This window comes from Rhinolophus ferrumequinum, chromosome 12, assembly GCF_004115265.2.
Source record: "Rhinolophus ferrumequinum isolate MPI-CBG mRhiFer1 chromosome 12, mRhiFer1_v1.p, whole genome shotgun sequence".
Taxonomy (NCBI): Eukaryota; Metazoa; Chordata; class Mammalia; order Chiroptera; family Rhinolophidae; genus Rhinolophus; species Rhinolophus ferrumequinum.
Window position 1 is genome coordinate 61,623,702 of NC_046295.1, and position 27,729 is coordinate 61,651,430.

Below are 27,729 nucleotides of genomic sequence, written 5' to 3' on the forward strand. Positions count from 1 at the left end.
TCAGGAAAAAAATCATATCCTGCCCCTTCTTCTCTTTGCAAGAGAGAAATGTTTCAAGTCTTGGAAGGTCTGTGTTACTGGTGAAATCTTCTATTGAGTCATGATTAATTAAGCCACTCATTAGCAATCTTGATTATCAGAGTCTAATACATCATGTTGATGAACTAAGTCATACATTCATTTATTTTTGTGTAGAGGAAAACTGAATCATATCTCATCAAAGCTGGACAGGATCTGAAAGGTTAGTCTGTAGGACATCTCCTTTTAAGGAGGAGAAAACCTGAAGAAAGTCAACTCATTGGCGTCAGGTCAGACAATGAATAATGAGCACAGTTGAGATGAGCAGCTGATGCTCCTTGTCCACCAAGGTCGTGTCTCTGAACACAAGGCCAAATCCAGAGAAAAGACGTGGGACTTGCAGTGGTTTAGGGGGAGTGGCTTCATGCAAGGGGTTCACCTGCTGCCACTCCCATACCACCACTTGAGGAGGCTGTCAAGTAGCTTGAGGGCACCAGGGCTCCAGGGGCCTCCTGGCAGACCAGAGAGCCGGTCCGGGATGTCCTTGAAGCAGGCAGCTCCTGCTAGGTGAATTGAGTGGCTTCAGAGCTGTGGCAGGGACCCCGGTTGGAGCAACAAAGCCCGCTGTGCCTTGACAAGAGTGGTGGCTGAAACGCGGGACAAACTGACTTGCTTGAGAGACAAGCTGGGAAAACATGATTTGTTGTAGAATTCCTGTTAGTCCAGTCAGCTCCCATTCTCTTGTGAAACCGGATTTGTAGGCACATGCACTGGCCAATGAGTCAGCCCTTAAAAAGTCATTCATAATTTATGTATAAACAAGAATAGCTTTTGTTTCAGAGAATTTGGGAGGTTTTTGTAGCCTGCTTTCTTCCAGTACCATTTCTGAAGAGCTGTTCCTGTCTCAAGGCGGTTCCTATAGGCCTATAAATACTTTGATGTTCAGACATCTGGAACTTATATTTGGTGTTGACTAATGAGTATTATTATTTTATTATGTATTTATATATGATCTGAAAGAAATTTGAGGTTATATGCCACATAACTCTGTATACACACTGAACAATGACAAATTCTTTTTACCCATTACACTTATGATTTATTACTTGGGCAGAAGTTCTGAGTCATTCAATTGACATATAATTGTGTTTTGGAAGATAATAATGGGATAGAGAGAATGTAAAATTGCCCCTAACATATATTGTTAAAATAATTTGTAAGTGGACAAAATGGACTCCAGAGATATTATTTTTCTCATTTTAAAAATATCAAAGGATAGCCAATATGGCAACAAACTCCAGTGCTCCTTTTGAATGAGTAAAAAAGAGCGTCGGTCTTAGAAATACATGTGGGTATGTTTGAAAGGGCAATAAACAATGCATAATGGATCTGACTTCAAAGAATGCCTATTGGAGAACCAGACCTATTTCAAAGTCAAATGCTCAATACCCAGCCTGCCTTGGTACCAATAAGCCACAGGTAAACACTAAGATCAAAGGGAAAGGTGGGCGTGTGATGACATTACTTTCTCCACAAGGCATTTTCCCCAAGGGACAGTGCGGAAGGCACCTTGGTAACAGCCTCTGTTGTATATTCAGGAATTTAGTTTAGAGGAGTGTCAGAGGTATTTCAGTCTGTAAGAATTGCAGCTCAGAGGCCATGAAACAAAAGGCACAGTGAAGGTGGCATGCGCTTGGGGAAGAGGATACTTAGCTGGAAGGGGCTAAATGGCGCCTTTACGGGCCCCACCAATCCAGGCCTGCGAGCTTTCTTCTCCCTCCCACTAGCAACATCAGTGTAAACTGCTTTGGCCCATCAGCAGGCAGTCTGGCCGTTCCATGGAGGAAGGAACCCTCTGTGCATGCAGGCAGGGCAGTTGCCAACAAAGGCCCATTGGAGTGTTTAAAAGCTCCAACTTGCTGCTGAATCAAAGCATTTCCAGAGGCTGAAGCTGTGAACAGGATATGCCATCAACAGTGAGAGGAACTCTTTGCAGCTCCCCTGGAGGATCCTTCAAATTGACTTATCTGCTTTGCTGACAGTCCCCAGTTTCAATACCCAGCACCCATTAAAAGTCATTACCCAGAGTTCTGTTAAATCATACAAAACTGCATTTGGGGCCGTTGTCCAGGAGCTGGCTGACTCCATAGCAGGGAAAAAGTCAAAAGGACCCAGAGGATCCCACAACAGAAATAAGGAGGCCTAAAAACAAAAAATCAAAACTTGGTTTTAAGAATGTCTTAAAATGAAGCAATATTTCCAGTCCACACACACACACACACACACACACACACACACACACTCCTTTTCAACAACTTCATTTTATTTTCCATGATACACAAATTAGAATATTGCTCAAGAACATAAACTTAAGAAGAAATGTTAGCCTTAACTTTGAATAGATACAAAAACCTGAGATAAGGGGATAAGATTTTGGGGCTATGTTTAGATTGCATGAAAATTATCTGTCCTATATATTTAAAAATGTGTCACAATATTTTCCTTTGACTGTCTTCCTTATTTCTTGTCCAAAGGATTAAGTGAGGATTAGTTGATTAGAAATAAACAAGAACTAGATATACTGAAAGTAAACAGAGCAACAGATGAGTAACACAAACCAAACACATTAAAAATGATAGAAAATAGATGATGTCAGCCTCTGCCACTGACTGGCCTAGTATTTCCCCCAAAATGTTCTCTTCCTGTGCAGTTAGTCCGACCCCAGTGCCTAAGCGAGAACCAGCAAAGTAGGTCAATATATCAGCTAACCTTCCCTATCGCACCTCTCACTTGATTGCAGTCTGATGGCATCTGGAATGAGGCCATGCTTCCAATTTGGGTTGAAAAGTTTGGGTTTCCGATGAAATTATAATTAAGTTCCAAGTCCCTCATTTCAGGACGTCCGTCACTTTCAGTCCCTACCAATCTAGATTAGCCCTACGCAAAGGACTGTGCTTTCGTTTCCTGTCATCTATAGGTGATCACATCGTTTTATCTGGCGGAGCTAGAATTGCCCAACACTAGGCCTCACCCAATCTAGCGAGACACCAGGAGCCTGCATGACTTTGCAGGTCATTTCTGACAGGACCTCATCCCGGTCCAGTTTCCCCAAACTTGAGGAGCTATTTTGCTGCTCCTCAGACTCATTCCTAAATGGTGGTCACTGACTGGATTCCCAGACCTTGGATGACCCAGATGAGATGCTCCAGTACCAACTGCTTCCCAAATAGCCCTGGGGTGCTGGACATCAGAGGTCTTCCTCCAGGACTGCTCACTGACCTCTCCAAAGCCAGTCATGCATCTGGGTTCTCCACGGGTGAAGGTATCTTTGCCTAACCCTGGCTCCTTTCCAGTCTCCATTGCCCGATGTTACCAAGCTTGACCCATAATGCATCAGGTCTGAGCCATCCTGAGCTGTGATGGTAAATTACCAATGATGAAGGAACTAAGGCTTCCTTATAACTATCTTCAATGCCCTCACTTTATTGCCAATAACAGTGATGAACAACATGTCAGTCAACCATAAACTCCTCAAAAAGGAATCTTTACTTTCAGTGAGGAAAGAGAAAATTTTTATACAACCGTACTTCAAACAAAAGAACTGTAGAGGAAAAAAGAAAACTGTCTGACCCAGAGTGGTGAGAAGATGCAGTCATTTATCCATTCATTAAATATTTATTGAGTACCTACTATGTGCCAAATCTTAGGTGCTACAGATACAGATATAAAACAGGTTCAAATGCTTGCTATCATGGAACTCACAGTCAGAAAACCACTAACCGTACGATCCTAAGTCATTTTACCTTTCTGAGCTATGTTTTCCTCGCCCACAAAGTAAGAATTTTGGTCTAATGGGAAAGAAGTTTCTTTCAACTTTAACACTCTGTGCATCTCTAAAAATGTTAATATGGGCAGATCACATATCATGCCTACATAAAAACACCTGTCTGAATGTATGTCAAGAAAAGATCGTAGATAAAATTCGATTTAACACCAATAATATTCAGTGAGAACCTACTGATTTAGAAATACAAAAATAAATGAATTACACACTCACAACCCCTTAGCACCTCAATATCTAGTGGGGAAGGCAAGCGTATGAAAGGAATTATATTCAACAAATTGGTTCTTGACAAACTATACTTCTTAATTATTACCAATTTGTACAATACACAAAAATACAAAAAAGATATATAAAAATCAGCAGAAATCCAACCAGGCAGAGACTGTCATACTTAACAAGTTGGTGAACCTTCTTCCAGACATTTCTCTATGCATGTACACACAAATTCCATGTATTTCCTATAAATTGGGAAACACACGTATTTTTAAACACTGCTTTTTCCCTAAAGATGCATGTCATGGATCTATCTCCTTGGCAATAACTATGGGTTTATATTATCATTTTAACTGTTGTAAAATGTTCCCTTCTTTGTCTGTACTATGAAATATGTAATCAGCTTCCTGTTGATCGGCATAATATTCCCTTTTTCTATCTTAACAGGAATATCCTAGTACTCACTTTTTTCGTCACCTGTGCCAATATCTCCTTCAAATAAGCTTAAATAAAAAGTGTGGATCTCAATGTATATTTACAGGTTAGAGTTCGAAACATATCACCAAGCTACACTCTTAAAAGTTTGTGCCAATTCAGTTTCAGCAACCACACAGGGAATTACATTATTTACCTCTCATAATCTTTGAGCTTTTTACCTTTTTTCCCCTCAACCTGTTTAATATTTGCCATTCTGACAGGTGAGTTTTGTTTTCATTAACTTTTCGTAGACGATCAGCGATGTTGAAAATCTTCATACATATGTATTGGCTATTAGTATTTCTTCATTTGCGAATTGTCTGTTCATGTCCTTTGCCATTTCTTTTTTACTTATATAAACTTTTTGTCATGCGTTGGTTAATAGCTCTTTGTATATTAGAAATATTGTCCCTTGTGCTATCTATAGGTACTGCCAATATTTTTCCAGTGCACAGTTGCAAACTTTCATGATTATTTTTAGCCACATAAAAGTTTTTTAATTATTAAAAATTTCAAATATACACAAAAAGGGGAGAGTAGAGAAAAAAAAGAGGTAAGTATAAATGAACTCCAGTGTGTGTCACCCAGCTTCCACAGCTAATTAATTCACAATCTTGGTTCACATTTAAATCCCCCTTCCTCCAACCCTGTATTCTTTCATAGCAAATCCCAGACATCCTATTATTTCAGCTACAAATACTTGCGTGTGTATTTCTAAAAGGTAATGGTCTTCAGAGGTTTTTTTCCAATGTCATCCAACTTATAGTTCTCATTTATGGTTTCTGATTTTCGTGATATACTCAAGTCATTCTCAAGGCCAAATTATTTTTTAATGTCTTTATGATTGATTCAGGTATTATTATTGTTCTGTGTTTAACATTTAAATATTTGAACCATTTCAAAATTATTTTGGGACAAGAAACAAGGTAGGGACACAGCATGGTGTATTCCTATCACCCAACATCATTTATGTAAAATTTCCCCCAACTAATGTAAAAGCTACTTTTATTATATACAAAATTTTCCACATACCTAAGACTGCTTCTATAAGGATCCCCTAATTATTTATTGACTGGCTTCTCCATCAGTAATAATACATTGTTTTAATTATTGTCACTCCTTGAAATATTTTAATAACTGGTATAAGTTTTTCCTCATTAGACCTTTTCCCTAATTTTCTAGTTATTATATCTTTATTCATCCAAATTAACTTTTAAAATAATTTTACTCCATTCCCCAAAATCCTATTCAGATTTTAATTCATAATTCACTGATATTATAGATTAATCTAGGGAGAATCGATATTTTCTAAAGTTGAATTTTCTAACCCAAAATAAGTGTGTCTCTTCATTTATTCAAATCTTCCTTTGTCAATCAGTAATGCTCTCCAGGTTTCTTCATGTAGATCCTATAATTTTCTTTCATTTTCTATAATTTTTTTATAAATAAGCTAGTTTATGCTTGCCTTCCTGTTATTATGAATCAAATGTTTGTTTAAGAATATTTTCTAATTGATTATTATTTATATATAAAGAGATCAATTATGTATACATATAATACATATATGTAATTTACGTAAGCACAATAGATGTAATAAGTATATATTATAATATATAATACAGATTTTTATATATAATATGTACATATAGATAATATAATATATATTATAATATATACTATATATTTATATAAGTATAATATATAAATGTAACATATTGTATATATTATTATATAACATAATTAAAAATTATAATATTATATAAAATATTTATATAATATATATAACACATATATTTTATAGTTAGTCACCGTGCCAACTAAAACTATTTGTAATTTTTCATGTCTTTCTGATTGTGATATTCTTGTCCTGACAGTATCATTAATAAGAAAGAGACCAGGGTTCAGAGTATTGTCAAGAGAGCAGACAACAGATGGACCAGGGAGGGGCATGGCAGCTGTAACTTTCTGGACACAGAACACCAGTCAGAAGTGCTAGCTCTGGCACCCCAAGAAGCAGAGAGCCAGACAATGTAGGTCAAGGTGTGCATAAAACCATACATTATCTATGAGGAAAAAAGAATTCAAAAAGCTTCTCGTAGTTCATTCCTTGCTTTAAAAATGTCAACAGTGAGGGCAGCACTGGAAATGTAGAAATAGCCTTGAGAGCCTGAGAGAGAGCAAAGGGAGACAGCCCTGGCGGTCTCTCCACGCGTCATAAATGAATTCTCCACAGTGGGCCCTCACTCAATGGCCGAGGTGAAGCAGGACTTCAGTGTACCCCACTGTGTTTGAGGTGACACACCAGTTCCAGAGCTGGAATAGACTTTAGAGCATCTCATTCAAACTCCTCGTTTTTTTAGTGAAGGGAAATGAGGCTCAGAGAGAACAAGGGCTTGTTTGTGGTGACAAGACTAGCTAGTGGCAGACACAAGCTTTTCTGGATCTAGACTACCCGGGGCCCCCAGACATCAAGTCCAGAGTTCTGTTCCTTCTATGATGTTGCTTCAAGGGATTTGGATCTGAACTTTCTGGGGATTTTATTTTTTCTGGTTGACAAGAAAAAAAAATCTGAGATGTTCTAAATTAAAATTACAGCAGCCAGAGAGTGAAAGAAAGAGACAAAACAGTTAGCCTATGAATAATAGCCATGGACCAACCTTGACAAAAGACTGTTCATATTCCTGTATGTTGGCATTTAGGATTAATTTCCAGGTGGCTACTTCCGAGATTATCCAAAAGAGACAACAGTCAGGCACCATAGAACCCCAGAAGCCTCAGCTTCCTATCTGCACATGCACTTTCCACTCTGCTGCCCATAGCCACTCCACAGGCGGGACACTTGTTCCTCAGGGACTCTGCTCTGTCTGTCCCAGAACTAGCCCAGCTTCAGCTTCTCCCATCCCCTTTGTCTACAGCTAATGTAAATCCTTTCAGAAAGGCTTAAATTAGCCTCCCCCCATTTGATGTATTAAAAATGCTTGCAGGGGCCGCAGGTTGGCTCTGTTGGTTAGAGCACAGTGCTCATAACACCAACGTCGCTGGTTTGATTCCTACATGGGCCAGTGAGCTGCGCCCTCCACAACTAGATTGAAAACAACAACTTGACTAGGAGCTGATGGGTCCTGGAAAAACACACTATTCCCCAATATTCCTCAATAAAAATTAAAACAAACAAACAAAACAAAACAAAACACTCGCAAAACTCAGGGACTATGGACATGTTGTGCTTCCTACCTAGTCATGCTGCTAGCGGTTTAGACTCCATGCCCCAGACCTGTCTTTTTTTCTTTTCTTTTCTTTTCTTTTTTCTCTTTTCTTTTCTTTTCTTTTCTTTTCTTTTCTCCCTTTCTCTCTCTCTCTCTCTCACTTTCTCTCTCCTTTCTTTTTTTTCCCCCTAGCAATGACCTAACAAACCCTTTCTTTTAAAAAAACTTTCAGCCATGGAAGTTAAATTTCTTTTATTTAACATAGCCTAGTGGGCTAGATTTTTCTGCTGTATTTTAATACACACGGCCTTACGTATAAAGAACTTACTTTACTCTCTCCTTTACTTATGAATACTACTGGGAGCATTTGAAAGAAGTTGGTTTACAAGGCAAAATGCAATTTCAGAGATTTGCACATGACTTCTCTCTGTAGAGATGTAAACAAATGCAGAAGTTTGGTAGAATATGACCAGGAAGGTCAGTTTTATCATAGTGGAAACAGCACTAAACAGTGACTTTCATTAAATGATAGATGTCCTATTTTGTCACTTTAGAGTCATGTGCAAATCTTCCATTTGATGTGACTAAGATGGCTCTGTGTTATGGCATTCATTTATTTTTTAGTACAACCACAGAACTTAATACGTCTTTCATTCTTGTTTCATTGGTAATTATGCTATGTTGCTGCCAGGTGAATGGAAGTACCTTGGTGATAGCCTGGTTGAAACTACCAGGTAATCTATTGATACAGTTAACTGAGAATGAGATCAATGGCATTTTACAGTAAAATATGTTAATTTTTTAAATAAATAAGAAATTTTCATCCATTAATCTGATATGTCAAGAAATAGAAATACTGCACATTCAAAACAGTAATTATTCAAATCCAGGGAATAAGCAAAAAATAAAAGAACAGTAAAAATAAGTGTTCTCTGAATATCATGAATTTAAAGTAATAATACTCATACACTTGACTAAATGTATGCCTCTCGGAATGTATTAATCTTATTTTATAAACACTTCGAAAAATGGCACCAGCCTACCCCTTGTCACATCACAAAAAAAATTGATGGAGATCAGAGTGAAGAGAAAAATAAATGGCAGGTGATAACTTCAGAGAAGAAGATGATGAAGCCTGTTGATAAAAAGCACAGGACTCACAGAATTAAAGGGTCTGGGGGCAAAGAGGCCCACACATACAGTTGTGACGGCCTCACTGTTCTATAATATTGCAAAATATGCGTAGTGAAACCCTGAGGCACGAGAAGGAGAAATCAACCGCATTTACTATATTGTCTTTAAGCAAGCATGGAATTAATTCACTTTTGATCATTTTCCATCAAATGGTTATATTAAAATTACTTTTCACTTTAAATTTAAGCATTTTCTGTAACACTCTAAGCTGTTCATTTATTCATTCATTCAGATAAGTAACTTCAGTATTAATCAGTAGTATTTAAACATTATATTCCACTGGAACAAGATTTTAAGTAATACACTCTTAGACAGATTTCGCGTTAATTTATAAATAGCTAAAAATAATGTTTAATCCAACACTGATTGTGTTGCATCATTTCAATAAAATTTATTTGACCACAAAACCCTTTTGTCAGGGAGCATCTCAGAAGTCAAATCTTCTTTTGAACACGTACGAGAAATGCTGCCCTGGTGCTCTATAAACTTGACAACACCGTGTAAGAATTTAACAACCATCCCTGACTCAAAAACTGGATTCAGATTACAAACACATTCCATTTCAAAAACAAGATGGGGAATTGGTTCAACCCAGTGACTGTAAAATATATTCTAGAGAGAAAAGAAGTAGGATTCTGTCAATGGAATATTTCCTATATTAAATCAAAATTCCTGATTCAAAGTGAGTAATGGATTAGTCGATTCCAAGCTAGTGAGTTTCTGATCAGCAGCAAGCAGGTATAGGCAGCATGATATCGTAGAAAGACACATTTCTAGTTTTTCTTAAATGGATCAGATTATCAATTTATTTTAAACATCACCCTTGCGAGGCCTGATTTCCAGGTACTTTTTGCTCCTGTGGACATGAAACAAGAGCCCTGAGTCCTCAGGGAGCTATGATCTAAGCCCATAAAACATTTCTATAGGCTCATGCTCCCACGGTCACATGACTGGAAGAACAGTAATTGGCCAGGTATCTAAAGGTCTCTGTTAACTGTTAGGCTATTTCTCATTAAATCTTGGCGTGAACGACCACTGGATGTTTCAGTGACTTCACTCACCTTACTGAATTCATTCATTCATTCACTCAACAGATAGTATCGAGGGCCAACTATGAACTAGGTACTGCAGAATACCAGTCAACAAAACAGGAGGCGAAAAAGAGCCACTCGTAGTTCTGGCGAAACATCCTCTAACCCTCAAGGGTACTGTGCATGCAGTGCCCAGTACACCAACGCACTCAGTGGTCAGACACAAATCTGCTGAGGGGAACAGAACTAAGTAGAAACACTGCACCGTGAAATACTCGTATGCACATGATGTGACTGCTTTCTAGAATCTCAAATCCATTGATGCTCTATGGATTGATTGATTTAGAAGGACAGGTGCTCACAAGAGGTATGGACGATAGGAATGAAATCTGATTTCTGTTCCCAAACTCAACTCCTGACTTCCTTTGACGTCTATTATCTCTAACATTTCTGCAAGGTAGTCACCTATCCCTTAAGAATAGTCTTCTTTTGGGATGAAATATATTAAGAAATTATTGGCTTTTGTTTTCATTTTCAAAAAAAATAAAAATAAAAAGCATTTTTTTAAAAAAAAGCTTAACATGGATTTTGTGTGTATGCTGATTTTTGTAAAGCTATTGCCTTTGCTTGACGTTGTCACACAGAATTCGAGAGCTGGAAAAGATCTTTGATGAAATCTATCACGGTGGTGTTGGCAGTATTAACCACGGGTCCCCAGGGCCACTCTGCTTTAATATTTGACTATAATCCAAAAACATTTATTTAAAGAATGGGATCTCTAAGTATTTTAAAAAAGAGTTTGAAATCACTGAATTCTTCCAACTCCCTTGTGTTATGGATGAAGATACTGAAACTCAGAGAGAAACATAATATGCCAAAGATCCCACAGTGAGTGACAGTACCTGGTATCAAATCAGTGCCTCCCCATTCCTTGTTGAAGGATAGTCCTGTAGGCCTTGCTGCCTCCAAGTAAGGAGTATGAATGCCCAAGGTCCTAAGGTTAAGACAGTATTTCAATAGACTGTGGCATGATGGAATTTCTGTTCCTTCCAGGATCTCTGTCATTCTCTGCTGTCTCCTTTCTAATGGCCCCTGGAGGCGAGGACATCTGATGGCATCATAACACCTCAGCGTTTTGCTCTGAGAAGGTATCAACATTACCAGGAAAGTTTGTCTGTAAAATCTCTATGTTAAAGAATGTGAGGGTCCATAGTTGTACCCCAGGATGGACCCAGGAAAGCATCAGGTTCTCTCCAGACTTGGCGGCGAAGGGCAGTGGTAAGACTGAGCCAAAACCCTGGTCGGGGGAGGCAAAAGTGATGAAAGGGAAATGGGCATCAAAGTTAAAGGGACTTCTCGGTACCCACGTGAAGCAGGAGAGAGGTAATGGAATGTTTTGTTCTATCCTCTGGCCTCCAAGTGTGTTTACTACTGAGTTCAAGACTGTACTACACAACCTTTCCGATCAAAAACCTTTACGTGAGTTTCATTTAATTTTATAAACATGTGACTTACAAATGTTAACACCTACCTACCTATAACCTTTCAGGATGTACAGAAACACTGTATAATAACATTTAATTACTACGTTCGTAACTAATGATTAATAATAAATGTCTGTGGTTACGTCTGACTGAGGAGGTATATTCCTTTCTTACACAGGAAAAAGAAATAAAAACTGTCTTATATAAGAAGAAAAATATTCCAGAGTGAACATCACAGGTAAGTCTATACCAGAAAGAAGGACCGGGGGCAATGTGAGAAAGTCCTTGTTTCTGTTTACTAGTCCTCTGAGAATTATCGATGCGTCTGCTTTGTCCTTTAGAGTTTTGAGAGCTAATAATTGTACCTGAGAATGGACTATTCTCTGATTCCAGCCTCAGAGGCTCAGTCTCCCCATTCACTATCTCTCAGGTAATGCTGTGTTTATATCTGGATCTCTGCATCTAGGAAACATCCTGACTTTGTACTCTGTCACCATGATCTCTTTCTACCCCTCTCCTCTCTACCTTTTTCATCCACTGATTTGTGGCCCTAACTTAATATTAATTTTTTTAATTTGCCTTAATTGGTCAGTGAAAGAATAACGAATACAACCAAAGTCAAGCTTGCAAAGCCCAAGGTGATTCCACTGTCCTGTGTCCCAAGGACAACAGTAGTGGTTAAGAGGGTAGTTCTGGGATTCCATTCCTGGGTTCAATTCCTGGCTCTTCCAGTGGCAAGCTGTGTGATCTCGTGCAAATCACTTAACATCTCTATGCTTCTGTTTTCTCCTACGGAAAGTGGGGATAATAATTATAGTACTTCTTCACAGGGTTTTTGAAAGCTTAAGTGAGATAGTCGACATAAAGTGCTTAGAACAGTGACTAGCACACAGTAAGTACTCAGAGAATAGCTTTTATCGATTTTATGTTGTTGTGTGGATCATAGGAGTAAACTCTTTTTCTGATTCAAGTCTCAACAGGGAATGGTGTAGCCATTGTTTCCTCTGGCTGAGGTGTAATATCCTCTAGCCTTCCTGTGATATCCTCTAGCCTAACATCCAGCAGCTTGTATCCCATGGCTATTGACTCCCTTCTAATTCTGTCACTTTCTCTCCATCACCATCACTGTCACTATCATCTTCATCTTCAGCAACATCAGGACTGAGTACAGGGCAGAAAACCAAAGTCTAAAAGTTCCATTCACCCAAAATTCAATGAGGAGCTACAAGACAACCGGCAGTAGTAGATCAGGCACAGGAACAAACTTCAGAGTGAGAAGCAGAGCCTGCCTGGAGAGAACCACAGTCTAGATAGTGGAGGAAGCACAGTGGAGTCTCATTAGCTCAGATAGCCACCAGAATTCCAGGAGAACAAGAGTCCTGGAATGCTGGGAGCGCAAGGACCAAAGTGAAGGTAACTGTGAGCCTTCAAATACCCACAAGACAGAGACAGCAATAGGACTCCTTCTCAGGGCCCTCAGTGCATCTTGCTCAGCATGGGCCACACTGGAGACTTGGGACAAAAAGAAAGGACTGGATGTGGGACTGTGAGCCACAGCCAAATTCCTAAGAAGTGAGCCAGTGGAATCCAAAGGCCAGTGGCTGAGAAACGCTTTCTTGGCCTATTCAAAAAGGTGGTAAAAGCTTGGTGCCACAGCATCATTTTCAGCATGAGCATCTTTACTACAACTTCTGATTCAGTTACTCAAGCCAGACCCTGTAGTCAAAGACATGCTTCATACATAGAAACTAAAGAGATGGCTATTGTTCCTTCCATTTTGCAGATGAGAAGACTGAGCCTCTGAGAGTTTAGGTAAACTGTCCAAGAACACACAGCAACCCAGTCTCTCTAAAGAATGAAGACAGTTAACTGATTATACATTCCCACACATTCACCATAATTGGCATAAGGTTGGTAGCTGAGACAAAGTAAGTTATTTAATTATTTCTATTGCAATTCAACTTTGCAATATATTATACTGAAAACTGTACATTGTCTCTGTTGTGTAGCTATGAGAAGTACTGTATGGCAAAGCGTTAATCAGCTATTTATCTACCTTGCAGTATCTTCTCTTTGCTCTAGGAGACCAAAATGAATTTCTTTTGTTCACTCCCTCCTATAAAAGAAACGTATTCAAAATTAGTTCCACGGGATAATTTTACGGTCCCTAGACTGCAAATAAATACTTCTATAGAATTTGCAACATCTATCATGATGTTTCACTACGGTAATCAGATGTCAGCATTGGGTCCAACCTGGGCTCCATTCTTTTCTCTTTAGAGAAGTACATATGTTCATTGATCTCAGTGAGAGATGCCTTTACTCTGAATATATTGTATCTTGTTGCATTAATCACTACATAGCTACGGGGAATGAAAATAACCAATTTCCTTAACGAAAAAGTTCTAGTAAGACACGAGATGCTCTATTCACCACTTTTCATTTGTCTTGGCTAATAGTAACAGCAATAATAATGATACTTTCAATTTAGACATTTCCTTTCTTCCAAGAAGTTCAAAGCTCTGGTATGTCTAGTATGTCATGAGAACAGACAGATGCGTAGTAGTGAACTTGGCAAGGAGAAACAGATGTTATTTGCGCCAAATTAAAATACAAAAAATGAGACCACAATTTATTTGATGAATGCATTGTCTTTCTTAGGATGGATGCAGTGTGGTGTAAGAAGGGGGGACCCATATAATTTAGATGCAGCCTCTTGTGTGTGAATCTTGGTTCTGCCATCATAAACCAGCTGGGGATTCACACTGAAGCAAATTTCAACCGTGCTAAATCTTAGGATTCTCACCTGTAATAGAGAAACAGTGAATATCTGTCTCGTATGATTATTATTAAGATAAAAGAGTTAAGTACGGCACTATAAACAATAACGTCTTATAACACAAACGTTGGATTCTTGTTTTCTCATGAGGTTAGTAGAAAAAAATTTCCAGCAAGCTAACTGGCATGGATGCACACCACCCTCCACAATCCATGCTCAACCTTTTCCTCTCCAGTCCCTTCTCCGGCATCTGGCACCCGCTGGAACGCTCATCGATGTCCACTGAATTGGGATGGATTAAATCAAACCGAATTGATATTCCTTTACACAGATTCCTAAAAACAATAGATATGGTAATCTGATGTCTCCGGCATTAAAATTCCGGGATATCAGATTTGTAACCTATAAGACCAAAGGAAGCAGCACCAAACTGATTCAAGAATAAGAAATTTGGAAGCTAAGACTTATTTAGGAACTCTACAGAACCCATGCTTTCAAATGCAGTTAAGTGAGAAGTTTTAAATGTTTCTCACATATAACTTATCATTCATAAAGAATTATGATAACTCTAAACAAATAGAAGTCGGTTTCTATATTCCCGTTCCCAAATGATTCCATGGATTATTAAAAGTAACTATCATCTTTTTGGGAAAACTAAGTTTTGTAACAGGATTTCAACAGGGATAAAAAGAAGCTCTCCTATCTCTTATCTAATGTGATCCTCATAATAGTTCCCCATTTTATAGGTAAGGAAACAGTCAGAGATGGACAATGTGAATAGATCCTACGTGATGAAGTCAAGATTAAAAATCAGTTCTTCGTTGGTTGAGACAGCCACTCTAGTAAAAAAAAAAAAAAAATACCATGAAAGGACACTCAACTCGAAGCATTAGCATTAGAAGAGAATAAATAAATGAGGGATTGGCTTATATAAGCCTATAAGGACAAAGAGAGTGACCTCACCATCACTGCCAGCAAAAACTGAACAGCACAGTCAGCTCTTTGAAGCTGATCTCCTTACTTGGTGCCTAAAAGAAAGTCTGGATGTAGGGTTTGATGACTGACTGTGGTTGGTGACGGTGGTGAGTTGGGTTTTCACTGGTTTCTTTCTTTTTTAATTCCTTTCTTTTTTTTTTTTTTTGGTTTTGGTTTTGTGGTTTGACTTGCCTTTCCTATAATTGAATCAACAATTATTTGACAAACTGACCATATTAACTTAGTGTTCTGCCCTCAAAAAGACATAATCTAAAAATACAAAAAGAGAGAACAGAAATAGAATACCGAATAATGGCATTACAATAAAAATATAACAATGGACATTAAAAATGGACAGCAGGAAGGAAAAGCTAAGGGCAATGGAATATATACATGTACTTAAAACAACTGTGCTCCTAGGAAGCTGAAGAGAGACAATATTTTAAATACTTAATCACTTTTGCCTTTTTTACTTAATTGTTTTTGTATTTTTCCTGGAAAACAACATGATAAAATGGAAAATAAATTTTAAATAATCACCCAACATCCTAATATAAAAATTATTCCTTATTTTACTTTTAAGCCTTTCCAAACTACTTTCTGACAGATTCCATATACTCTTTCCAAGTCCTTTATGAAGAAAGTAACTGCTTTCTGATTTATCTTTGCGTAAGTGCAGGCTTCCATATAGTGGGTTTGTTCAGAATGAAATTTGGGCTGGCAGGAAATCTCTCCTGGGCGTCCCTGTGGCTTCTCGCATCTTCCTCTGTGTAATGTTACCCAAAGATCCAGACTAGGAGAAATGGCTCTCTCTTCCAAATAAGCACTTATAAAAGTATACATATCACAGGGACTGCTCTCCAAGACTCAACAACCTTGTTACAAAGATGTAAAAAGTTCTTGTAATGCAAGCTACCACTCATTGAGAGCTTCTATAGTCAGATACATACTAAGGGCTGCATTCAATTGTTATTTTTATATAACCTTACAATAACCCTGTAACAGAGAAACAGTATTATTAGGTATTATTATTCCCATTTGACAGTGGGCTAAATGAAAACTGAAAGAAGTTAAGGAACTAACCCACGATCAGAGAGCACACAAATGTTGCAATCGGGATGCAAACCTAAGTCAGCCAAGTTCCAAAGCCTTTTTGGATGTGGCCACTGTTGCCGAAGCAATGAGCACAAAGTCGTGCTGCTGTCATCTGAAGTCAGGCCATCGGGAGCTAAAGTCCAACGGTCACTGGATGACAGTTTGCACCAGACTGGACTCGATCCAAGGAGAGAGCTTCGTGAATCCTGAAGAATGGCGGATTGGCACGTACTTCAGGCTAGTCATCTACTTTGTTAATCACTTTTCCAACGTCACTTAAATGCCACTTCGTTCTCTAATCTATTTAAACCTTCAATTTTTATATTGAGAAGCTAAGCCAAAATATGCTGTATCACCTTGCAGGGAGAGAGCATGGAGTTGCAGAAAGAATGTGAATTTAGGGGGAGCTTAGAAAGCCCTGAGCCCCAGTTTCATCTCTGCCTTGCACTAATTCTGTGGAAAGCAACAAAAATAACAACAGTAACTAGGAGTGAGGCACGGTGCTGGGGCTTTACTTAGGCTATTTCATTGAATCTTCAGCTACTCCATGATGTATTTATAATCTCCTCACATAACAAACTAGGAAACTGAGGTCCAGGGACTGCCAGAGTTTGAATCCACACTTAATCACTCACTATCCTACATAAACCCAGGCAAGCTACTTAACATTTTAAAGCAGGGGTGTGCAAACTGCGGCCCGCGGGCCAACTGCGGCCCGCAATGCATTGTTAATTGGCCTGCAGCAAATTCCAAAAATATATTTAGTTTACTTAAATAAACCAGGTGAGGCAATACGTACTTCACCTCGAGGGAGTGGCCCGGCTATTTGTGTATTTTACTGCATATGGGCCTTGGTGAAAAACGTTGAAAAAAGTATGGACACCCCAGTTTTTTTTTTTTTTTTTTTTTTTGTGTGTGTGTGTGTGTATGTATGTGTGTGTGTAAAAAGTATTTGTGTTTTTATTTATTTATTTAATATTTTATTTTATTTTTTTTATTAGTTTCAGGTGCACAAGACAAAGTAATACTTAGACGTTTATCATTTATATCCCTCACACTGTGTGACCCCCCTGCCCCCATCCACTATCCCTCTGACATCGCACAGAGCCATTACATTTCCACTGTCTCTATTTCTAATGCTGTACTCCGCTTCTTGTAAGTATATACATACATATATATACATATATATATAAATTTATAGTTGGCATTCATTATTGTTCAGCTTCAGGTGTACAGTGCAGTGATCAGGCATCTACATCATCCCTGAGGTGGTCTCCCTAATGGGACACGTGGACACCCCAGTTTTAAAGCCTCAGTTAATCATCTACACCCAACTCATAGGAGTATGACAAACATGTAGTCGAAGCTTGGCACCCAAAGGCCGCTTGTCTTACTCAGTTTGGTATCTTTTCTCAACCTCTAACAGAGTGACTTGAAATAGTAGGAATTCGGTTATGATTTAATTTAGCATCAAAATATAAATTGCTTGATACACAGGTGGAATGGCCTTGAAAGGATGACACGCAATTAGTGTTTGTTTAGACGAAGCCTTGGGGAAGCTGGAGAGCTGGTCGGGTCTCTTGAAGGAGAGGCCACGTGGATGATGGGTCTCATTGTCTCTGCCCTCTCTCTTCTCATCTGAGAGCTGAATTTTAACTGTGGACCGTTGGAGACGGGACAGAGGAGGGGAAAGATCCCTCCCCCTGCCACCACCTCCCTGCCACAAGCTCAAGTGTCAGGTCCCTCCATGGCATGGCTATAATATGCTTTCTCCACCTCATGTAATACCAGGCCTTCCTTCAATAACGAACGTGTCATCCATTCCAGACCAATTGCTTCCAATGCCTAAAAAGTTACAAAAGAAAAAAGAAAAAAAAAAAGGCATCTTCATCTTTCAGACTTCCGTTGATTCCACCCCACTTACCTTCCACCATCTCCTCTTGTCAGTCTTACAGATCCTCTTAGGCAGAGTTCAAATGGAATTTCTTGTCATGACTGTCCTGGATTCTAATACAGTTAACTGGATTAACCCAGTGTAGTCAGCCTGGCATTACGGTGGAGGCTATGTATGCCCCATGCTAGACACACACAGCCAGGGAAGTGACTGTCTTACAATTCCTCTCTGTACTCATGGCCAACTGCCACCGAGCCTAGCCCAAGAGATTTGTTTATATAGCTGAATGAAATAAAATGAGATGTGATCAGAACCCATTTTCTTTAACCTCTGCAGTGAACCAGAGATCAGGTTGTGTGTTCCCCGAGGAACTGCCTTTAGGTTCTCCATCCCTATAACCTCTGCCTTAAATATTAACAAACTCAACATGGCCATGGAAACTGATTGGGTTAGAATTGTTTTAATAGTGAAAACTGGAAGATTACTGATGAATCACCCTTCTCAGTCAGCATAGGGCCAAAGCTGAGGGTACACTGAGGGAGAACTCTGCCCTGAACCACGCCTGAAATGGGGAACGTCAACTGGCCTCTCCAGTCGCCATCCCTTTCCCTGATTCTCGGGTCAGGTTTCATCGGAAGTGTTGCGGGGCTCTTCGTACTGACACCAAGGTGGAACATGGCCAGAATAGGCCACAATAACTAAGAGGCAGTGAGGTTCATTCAGCACCAGGTCCTGAAATCACAGTCCTATTGTCAGCTCTGCTCTCCCAGTGCTTCTGTGACCTGCCTATAGAAGTACCAGATGCTTTGAAGGCAGAGTTTTAACCACCAATACTACAGTGTATGTATACTTGTCCCCTTCCCTTCTCCCTGCAGCAAGGAGCAAAGCAACCCTAAAAAGTAGGGTTTAGAAAAAGTAATTGGTCAACTTCCATGGGTCAATTTGTATTAACGGAGACCTGTTGTGTGCCTTGACTTAGGCGCGTAGGAAACCATGCTAAGCAAACATAAGCACAGCCTGTACTGTAATGGCAGACAGCAGAATGAAATGTGTGGGCTCTGGAGTCAAACTACCTGTCTGGTCTGATGGCCAAGGCTGCCACCTGTAAGTCATGTGACTTTGAATAAAAGGATCACTCTCTCTATGCCTCAGTTTCCTCATTTGTAAAACGGGAATGATAATAATGGTATCTACCTCTTAGGGTTATTTTAAATATTATATAACATATGTAAAGGTCCTGGGGTCTAGTAAACGCTCGGCAAATTTGAGCCCTTGGTGTTGTAACTAGTGAGGGACACAAACATCAACCAAAATAGTCACAATTATATTGGAAACAAACATAAGTGGTACGATAGTGAGACTGAACACCAGGGATACCTAGTCTAGACTAATGGTCCAGGAAGGCTTCACTGGGGAAATGAGCTGGGGGAAAGGTAGACTGGGATTGTTCAGGGCAGAAGCCCTGTGGTGAAGGATGCAGAGAACGTTCTAGAAACTGAAAAAGTAGTGAAGCTGGAGCACCATCAGCAAGAGTTGGGGAGCCTGATGAAAGGTGAAGTAAAGAGGTAAGCTCACGTGCCTTGACCAGGGACTGGTGACGTAATGGAGGAGCCTGGCTGGGGACTGAGGGAAAGGGTAAGAGGTGTTTTTAAAAGATATAGTCAAAATTACTCTAGCAGAAACAATATCAAACTTGCACCGATATCCAAAGAGGGTTTCCAACAGGAGACTAATCTTTGCTATGTGCAATTGTCTTTTTAAAAAGGTTAGAGAAAAAATTGACTGCGGAGGAGATGCCACCTCATACTCTCCCATCCTTCTTCCCTCCAACCTTAGCCCCAGCATGTCACCCCAGCAGCAGAGAAGGCTGCCAGGGAGACGTTTGCACTCAGAGCAGATGCTGTGAATCATGAATAGTTCCATGACACAAGAGGGGTTTGGGGGCTTCAAATTTCCAAGGGAAGTCATTATGGGAAAAGAAGGAGATGGCAGGGAGATGGGCATTTAGGAAAAGAGATGCTAGAAACCAGAGGCTCTACAGGAAGGAGGAGGACAGGACATATTAGGAAGGAGAGAGCGCCCACATGGCACCCAAAGGGCAGACCAACCCTGGGAGTCCTCAAAGGATGCACGGTTGGTCTAGGTATCTATATTCCACTACACTACCGGGCTCGGCTTTCTACTGAGGACACTGGGTGGCTTAGATTTAATTATATTTAGAGTATGTGAGTGTGCTTTAGGGAGCAGGAGAAAGGCAGGCACCAGCCTAAGAAGGAAAGAGTCTGATCTCACTCTCCCATCCCTACCAGAGGCCACTCCCTTGCCTCCAGCCATTACCTCCCTGGTGGGCTCCTCTGGGGAGGAGATTCACCCACAGGAAACTCTACTTCGATGTGTTATGGGACTTTCCCTTTGAAGAACTGAGTTTCCTCCAGTATAAAATGAGGAATCTGGACCAGTTAAGTTCAAAAGACCTTTATGAAGATTCAGTTCCACCTGCAATTCTTGATAGGGCTCACTGTTCCCTTTGACTACCTTTTCTGTTGTAGACTCACAGATTGCCAGAGGTGGAAACCCCCTCATTTTACTCACAGTGGATATGAGGTGAACCAATATGCCAAGACTGGGGGTGAGGGAGACGAGAGATACATACTCCTAAATCAAGATGGATCAGCTGCAAAATTTGTCGGGCCCAACGCAAAATGAAAACATAGGGCTCCTTGTTCAAAAATTAAGACTTTCAAGATGGCAACACCAAAGCATTAACCCAAACACAGGGCCCTTTTGAGCAAAGTCCGTATTTCTTGATTCTTGACTGGGTTGCTGAGAAGGACCATCCAGATCCAACGATACTAAGTTAAATGGGGTCAACACAAAGTCCTGCTATTAGGTGAATCACAGCACCAATAAAAGCAGATGAGCTGCTACTTGGAAAAGGCCAGGGTGAGAGAGCCTGGTTGACATGATGCTGGTATAAGCCAAAGGCCTGACAAGACTGCCAAATAAACCTGAACGTACCACATATTGGCTATGTCAACAGAAGTATAAAGACCAAGACAAGGAAGGAGAAATTCCATTCTACAGCAGGGTTGACGGTGGGTTGATGGGGGGAGAATATCCTCTGTTTTAAGCCCTTTAGTGTAAATGAGAAAGGATAACAAAGTGGAGGCTTGTAGGTAAGGATGGAGAAAGATCTCAAAGTGGCACCACCGGAGGAACAGTGGAGAGAGGAGGGAGATCTCTGCCTGAAGAAGAGCCGAGACACGGGAGTCATGGATGTGTTTGAAGGCTGTCATGTGGGAGCTGGATGCAGCATATTCAGTGTGGTTCTGGAAGTCAAGAGACATGGGTAGGTGGAAAACAGGAAAACCAGACAGGCCCCAGTTACTGGAAGTGGAAGCAAATTGGGAGTTCTGCCGGGTGGGACCCCTGGGTCCTCTGCCAAGTCCAAGAACGCCTCGGAATCAAACACATGAAAAGACAGTGGGTGTCTTCAGTCTTGAGGTGATCTATTTCACAACCAAAATCAACATGTTTCCAAGATTTCATAACTTCCAGGATGGTAAGGGGGAGGGGAAGCGCCGGCATGTACAAAGAGTTAACTGGAAGAACACAGGTTGGACACTTGACAAACACCTTCCTGAGTGAAGAGGTGCCCAGGACACTGCTGCAGGCACATGGTAGGTACTAGCTAGGACGAGGGCCAGAAGATTTTTGGCTGAACACTGAGTAAGTCATCCTTTTTACAATCATACAGTGCTTTTGTCAAGCCAGTCTGATTCCTCATTTGTTTTCTTTGGATGACTCCACCCTGCTGTGGGAAAATTAACTCTTTGGCACGTCCACAGGTAGACAACCATGGAGACACCCACCCCCGGCAACATATCCTCGGGAGACCCACTAAGCCTATCGGGTTAAAAAAAAAAGGCCTTAAAGTCCAATTAGAGTCTAATGAGCTGTGCTAATTGAGATTATCCTTGCAAATTGGTGAAAATTCTAATGAGTTGGCCTTAAATGGAACCTCCAGTCAATGTTTATCCTGGCTCTGCCCCAGCGCATTTGTAAGACAAATGCAGTATCTCTGTCCTTGCCAGCCTCAGTGAAAATGGGGGATAACATTACTGGACGCCAGATCGTCACGAGCATTAATCATCATTTTGGGCTGCTAAAATGCTGTAAGCTACTGATACAAAAATTGATATCGAACACAAAGGGTGTTTTCTAGGAAGAAAGCATCTACCGTGTACCAGGCACTGAGCTAGGGGCATTTGGAACTCAGGGCAAACACAGAGAGATACTTGCCTGATTTGATCAGAATTTCCAAACTCAATGTGTATGTGTTGGGGGGTGGAGAGGTGATGGGGGAGGGATAGAGTTGTTCAACTATTCCCCCCATTCAGACACCAAAATCTTTATAGCAAGACTGGGGATCCATTCACGCCAGATCACTGGCTACAATAACACCTACGGGAGGTTTTCCAATGCAGGAGTTCATAAAGACAATGAAAAGATTATATAAGACTGTTGGAGCGAACACTATACACAAACTATTAGTTGACTTGATTATGAAATATGCATGTGCGTTTTTATCTAATAGTCACTTCCAGTGGAGAAAATACATGAGAGCATCACTGAATCATTGCCTGTGGAATTGCCGACAAGGAATGAGTTGTTCCACTCCTGTATCTCCTAAACCTACAGCAGACACCGTAACAAGCTTTATGTGATGATTCTTTTGAATGTTCTCTCACTTAGAGTGAGACCCATGAGAGGCAGTCAACTCTCTCCAAAGGAATCCGTTATTTTTCTGGAGGTTCAGTCTCCACCTTTTGTACAGCTGAGAAGCGGGGCGTGGGCTAATGCCAGCAGACCCAGGTCCGCAGCCTCAGGTGGTCTGGCAGACGGGATCCAGTACCTGCCTGTAGGATGTGCACCTAGTGTGTTTTCCTCCCCCTTCAGGATTTTTGCTGAAATTCCAAGGGAACTGGATGAATCACATTTAACATCCTGTCACATGGAATTATGTACCTCTTATTAGTCAGAGGTCTTAGCTGCAACCAAATGAATCCCTCTATCAAAATAAGCAGAAAAGAGATGTATTGAAGTAATATGCAGAATCTCTGGAGAAAGGCTGAGATCCGGTTTGGAGTCTACTGTCAGGGGGATCACCCAAATCGTACCGCCTAAGCACTCCGGTAAAGTTATCTATGTCCTTGCTGGTGCACAGGTATCATGGCTCACACCACCAACCTTGGGTCCTGGACTCAGATAGTCGGCTACTCAAACAGATGCCACACCACCAAGCTCACCAAAAGATGGAGTCCTCACAGCTGCTGACTCGCAGGTCCTTCCAACTGAAATGAAGTCTCATGAATAGCTCTGACTAGTGAAGCTGGTGGTCACATGCCTGTACCCTGAAAATTCTGGCTCCTACCTTGAGGAAGCAGAATTTTTAATGTAAAATATTCCCCAGATAAAAGAAGGGTAATCGTTGTTGGTGAGCAGTCACAAACAGGGAACATGTTCTTTCGTTCATTTTTAATAAATAAGACACTTAGGGGAAGAAACTTAAGAGGTAGAGTCAGAATTTGCCTAAGACAGGCCCCAAAAGTTATCCTATTTCCACACCATAATACCTATAGAAAACATAATGGCTCAACCAAGCTTTGTCTTTCCAGATTCTAGAAAGCTAGTAACCTGGAAAAAAGAGCAGTCTCAAACTTTATTCTAAAGGCAGACTTTCTAGGATAGATCCAATTTGTCACTGACAAAACAGTTTTAACAGCTGTCTCTCCTGGAAATGAACTTCCTTTTTCGTTATCTATTTTCTTACAATTCTCTCATTAGAAAATAATGCAGGATTCAGAGAAGATACCTATACAGACTTTTATTGAGCTTTGGAGTCATCAAAAACAAAGCTCTGTTACATGACTATGCTAATTTTGCCTACCACCAATAATTATTACAACAATTAAACTAGAGTAAATGGCAGTGAGAGAGAAGCAAGGTTTGAAGAAAGAACGGAAGGCTTCAAATTAGAAATGTTATCTGTGCTGACCTTAAAAGTCAAGTAGAATTTCAACAGGAGGAAAGGGGTAGGGGCCTTCCGAGTACAGGGAGATGTGTGAACCAAATAGGCCAATGGGGTAAAGATGAACAATGGAGGAAAAGACAGGAAACGTGAGTCCAGGCTCCTGAACAGCACGCTAGCAAGTTCGACCCACAATCAGCAAACACTGGCAAGTCATGATTTTTGGTCAATGGACTAAACTATCAGATTGAGGCTTTAAAAAGATGAATCAGCATGCAAGTGCCCTGTGGCTTAAGATAAGAGTAGCGAGGTCTACAGACCAGATCTAAAACAAATCTGACCAGTCTCACCAGAACCAATTTTCTTCAAAATATTGCCATCATATAGAAATAATTGCCAAGATCAGAACAAAATTTTCTTAGTGAACAAACTGCTTTCAATTAACCTTGGAAAGTCTAAATAGTGGGTAATTTAGTATACGAGTATATTTTGGCACAGGAACCAGGACAGACATTTTAAGTTGCCATTACCGTAAATTCCTGGACCATAAAATTAATGAATATTACTGCCATAAAGGTGTTTTAGAAACTACCCCATCAAACCCTTTCATATGACATGTGGGGAAATCAAGTTCCAGAAAGAAGCCACTTGGGCTTGTGCAATAAGTAAAAGATAGTGTGTGTCAATAATAGGGTCTGCTAATGATTAGCCTTCTGTGCTCATCAATCCAAAGAAAGGGACAAGTTATATGTTCTTCTTTACACGGGGCCATATAATACAGTGGAGACCGATGTTCAAATCCCAGATTCTCCACTTACCGTGTTCCCCCGAAAATAAGACCTAGCCGGAGCATCAGCTCTAATGCATCTTTTGGAGCAAAAATTAATATAAGACTAGGTATTATATTATATTATATCAATTATATTATATTATGTTATATATTAATTAAATTATATTATATTACATTATATTATATTATGTTATTATTATATAGACCGGGTCTTATATTAATTTTTGCTCCAAAAGATGCATTAGAGCTGATGGTTCGGCTAGGTCTTATTTTCGGGGAAACACGGTACTATCTGGGTGAGCAAATTACTATCTATACCTGTTTCCTTTTCTCTAGAAAGAGGGATAATAAGAATCCCTTCTTCAGAGGGTTGTTGTGAGGGATGAATGAGCTAATTTATATCAAGTTCTTAGAAAAGTGCCTACCACAGAGTAAGTGCTCCATAAATGTCAGCCATTCTTAACTATAATCCAGGTGACAGATGTTAAAGGGTATATCAACCAATTGCCATATATTTGGAGAAGTTCAGCCAACCTGTTGGAGGTTTGGAAAATATTTCAGTAAAGAACAGCAAAGGGAAGTAAGGCGTGGAAACGAGAAAAACAGTAGAGAGAACATGCTACTTGTCTTCAAAATTTGAAGTTGTATCACAGCAGAAAAGGGCACAGTATTTTTTCTGTTGTCACTACAGTAGGAAGATCTAAGAACATTGGAAAATAGAGACAAATTGCTATTTATAGCAAGAAGAGCTTTTTAAAGCAGCGCTCTTACAAAACAGGAGAAGTTGATGAAACCATTAGGCAGTGGACATGACCAAGTTCTATCAATGGACATGACCAAGTCCCAAAGTGGTCTGGGTTAGGAGGTAGCCTGCCCTATGCTATGTCTCAGTTCAAAATGATCACTGTTACCATTTTACCCAACAAACAAAATAAGAAGGTAATAACAGAAACAGGGCTTTAAATAGTTGACAAAGCAATTTCCCCTTCAGTGTTCCATTGAAACCATACCCTGCAAAGTAAGTCTTTTCCCCATTTCATTAGAGGATTCCGAGACATGGAGAGGTGAAGTGACATACCAGAAGCCACAGGGAGAGCTTTTTGACTACAGTTCCTGGGGTCTTTCTCCTGCTGTACTATGTGTGGTTATACAAAGGTCACACCAGTGAATTTAATCTTCTAAGAATTAGGGCACAGGCCAGACAAGGGGATGAAGGTGATGTGGCTGGAAATTCACAGAAAATTACCCAGGAGAATTCTAGGGGCTTCCAGGTTAGGGAAGCTTCTGCCAGGGCTTTGGAATTTTGGCAGCAAAAGCATCTCCTTTATGAAACTGTGTTTTAAAAACAGTAAGTAGAAATCTAATTTGGATGCAAAGCAATCATCCAAAACAAAGCTTAGTTGTTGGATTCTGGATATGAGTTGTCAATTATAAAGTTCTGAGCAAGCTAGGGCATTGCTGGCTGTCTCTTTTAGAAATTGATGAATTTCCAGACATCACATGATAAACTAAATCAGCTCTCTACTTTCTAGGACATAAAAGAGTTCAATTTGTTTGCATTTCAAAAATCATCTCCCCCGCAACACACACACATACATACAAATTCCGATTATGGCTCAAAAATAAAGAGATTCACATGACTCTGTAAGTCTCTTCCCAGTTCATAGTACACTTTTCCCATCCATCATAGCAACTAAACTTATAGCAATGCTGTGTGGTAGGTATTGTCCTCCTTAATTTTATGTCAAGGACCCAAAAAGTTGGCTTATGCAAAGTCACCCAGAAAATGAGGCCAAAACCACAACCTCCACGTTAACGCTTCTGTCACCACAATGGAGCCATGATGGCCAGTGACGTGCGCAGTCTCCACCAAACTCGGGTCAATACCTGGAATTACTCAACCCTCAGTGGAAGTTTCTCAGGTTCCCATGTCTCTCTGAGTGCTCTGGCCAGGTTCCTAGAGCACTCACCTCACTTAGCTCTGCTGCCCTAGCCAAGGGGACGAGACTGGGTTCCCTAACGCCAGACAAATGGGCAGGGCACTGCAAAAAAGATACGTGAGCCGCCATGTGCCAGGAGAAATGCAACTAGTAGCGTTGAGAAGAGGCAGTTTGAAGGATCCACTGTCGGGCCCCTCCCCACCCCACTCTTGGGCTCATACATTTCTCTGTCAAAGCCACAGATTTGACCGGAACCAGAGCACTTACTCATGCTAACGATGCTCAAAGAGACATTCACCCACTTAGTTGCCAAATCTGCTAATTCGCAATGAAGAAACTCATTGTCAAGCAGATGGATGCTCATGTCGGCCTGACCAGCTGTGGACAGGCTATAGGGAGAGCTAAATGACCAGCAGGCTCTTGGGTGGGCCTAACCCCAATCAGAGTTAGGGAATGAACCGGTGATCTAAAAGCTTCATATTATCAGGCCAGGATAACGTGATGCTTCCCTCTCACCATGGGATGGACCTATCAGGGACAAAGAGAAACAGGAGAGTCTGACAGGCACACCCCTCCAGAGCCTGCTGAGATGGGCCCCAGCTGCTTCTGTGAGTTTCCTTTAGACACATCCATTCTTTACAAATTCCTTTCTGACAGACACATTCGGAATTGCATTTCGAATGTCAAGTTTGGTTGTAGCCAGGACTAATTCTGCCCTGTGAGTCATTCTAATTCTTTAAAGAAATTTCACTCAACTC